Below are 2,275 nucleotides of genomic sequence, written 5' to 3' on the forward strand. Positions count from 1 at the left end.
CGCGGTCACTAGGAGACCAGGCCTGGGGATGCTGTGCCTGCTGGGAGCCGCCCGCTCGAACCCGGGCTCTCTGTCCCTGGGACCCCGGCCCACACTGGGACTTCTCTTCCCGAACCGGGTGGCCGTCAGGCAGAGCTGTCCACTCCTCAGGTCAGTAGCCAAGCCCCCGAATGTAGTTGCAGATAAGAGCAGCACCATCAAGGCAGAGCCCACGGGTGGTTTCTCGGTTCCTAGGCTAAGGCGACCTCTTCCCTCCTCCGGGAAGAGTGTGGTCCGCATGTTCTGACTCCGGGAGTTGGGGTGAGGGAGCGACAGCAGGGAGGAGGCCGCGTGGAGAGATGACTCAGTACTGCGGTGGCTTGGGGGCGCCACGAAAGCCGGTGATGCACACGCGACGACGTGGTAGGACCCACGACCTTCTTATAGGCATACTTGGAGGTACGGATCTCCGGAGTCCTGCTGGAGTCAGGCCTTAGGAAGCAGCTACCTGATGTGCGGGGTTGCACAGGCAGTGGGACTCAGTCTGGGGCAGTCAGGACATCCTGGAGGAGCCCCGGCATCAGAAGGTCAGCCCCCCCAACAGTAACCTGCAGGAATGTAACAGGTGCTTAGGTGTGTGGGAACACCTCTTACCTCGAAGCTGGCACATGTGAAGAGACGCAATACCTCAGAGAAAAATTAAACTGTGATTATCACCAAAAATGAGGGTGGGATATATACCAGTGGCCAAAAAAGTGCCAAGACATTTTTGTGATCTCTGCTCTTCTAGGCCTGGGTTATCTTCAGGTAGAGATGCACACGCCCCCAGGGCAAAAGTTGACTCCTCTCAAGGGTGAACATGCAGACAAGAGCAACTTCTTTAAGGTAGGTCAAATTAGTGGTTTCTCCTTGTTGAGACACCCTGCCTCTGCTCCCTCCTTCCTCCTACCCCTAGAAAAGCATAGTCTGCATATTCTGGTATGCTCAGTCAGGGCAGGCTAGGGCCTCCAAGGGCAGGCCCACCACTTCTGAGATTCTACACAATGGCAAGTTTCACTAGTGCAAGCACACAGGGGCATCCACTAACCCAGCCACCCTCAGGGACCACTCTATCAATCTCCTTAGGATAATGCGGAGAAACAGTGCCCTACAAAAGGAAAGATTCTTGATGTTTCCAGGGACAGAGAGGAAGCAGGTAGCAATGGGAGCGGTTATGGCTTAGTCAAAGCTGGAATGCTAACCAAACACCACCAGAGGCCCAGCAGCTCACATCAGGTGAGTGGGAACCAACAGCTCCAAAAGCAATCAGGCAGGCCTGGACAGCCCTCTGCAGAGGCAAAATCATCGAGGATCTGGTCCCTTATCCCTAAAATGAATTTCAAAAGAAATATAATTGTTGCTAAAAAAATGCTTGGTTGGTTGTGCATGGTGGCTCAAGCTTGTAATTCCAGTACTTTGGGAGGCCGAGGTGGGAGGGTTGCCTGAGCCCAGGAATTCAAGACCAGCCCTGGGCAACTTGGCGAGATCTCGTCTCTATAATAAACCAAAAAAATTAACCGGGCATGGTAGCGCATGCCTGTAATTCCAGCCACTTGGAAGGCTGAGGAGGAAGGATTGCCTGAGCCCAGTAGGTCAAGGTTGTGGTGGCCGTGAGCATGCCACTGAACTCCAGCCTGGGTGACAGATTTGAGACTCCACTCAAAAAAAAAAAAAAGAAAAAAAGAAAAGAAAGGGCCAGGCACGGTGGCTCAAACCTGTAATCCCAGCATTTTGGGAGGCCGAGGTGAGAGGACTGCTTGAGCCCAGGTGTTGGAGACGAGCCTGGGCAACATGGCGAGACTTCGTCTCTACAATAAATCAAAATATTTGCCAGATGTGGTGTTGTACACCTATAGCTCCAGCTACTTGGAAGGCTGGCCAGAGCCCAGCAGGTCGAGGTTGTGGTAGCTGTGAGCATGCCACTGCATTCCAGCCTGGGCAACACAGTGAGACTCCAACAAATAAAGTAAAATGAGTTGGGAAGGGTGGCCCATGCCTGTAATTCCAGCACTTTGGGAGGCAGAGGTCAGAGGTTGCCTGAGCCCAGGAGTTAGAGTCCAGCCTGGGCAACTTGGTGAGACCTCGTCTCTACATTAAGTCAAAAAATTAGCCAGGCATGGTAGCACATGCCTGTAGTTCCAGCTACTTGGAAGGTTGAGGCAGAAGGATCGCCTGAACCCAGCAGGTCAACTCTGGGATGGCCGTGAGCATGCCACTGCACTTCAGCCTGGGTGACGGAGTGAGACTCCAACTCAAA

Source organism: Carlito syrichta, unplaced genomic scaffold, assembly GCF_000164805.1.
Source record: "Carlito syrichta isolate Samal-C Ts95f unplaced genomic scaffold, Tarsius_syrichta-2.0.1 Scaffold309885, whole genome shotgun sequence".
NCBI lineage: Eukaryota > Metazoa > Chordata > Mammalia > Primates > Tarsiidae > Carlito > Carlito syrichta.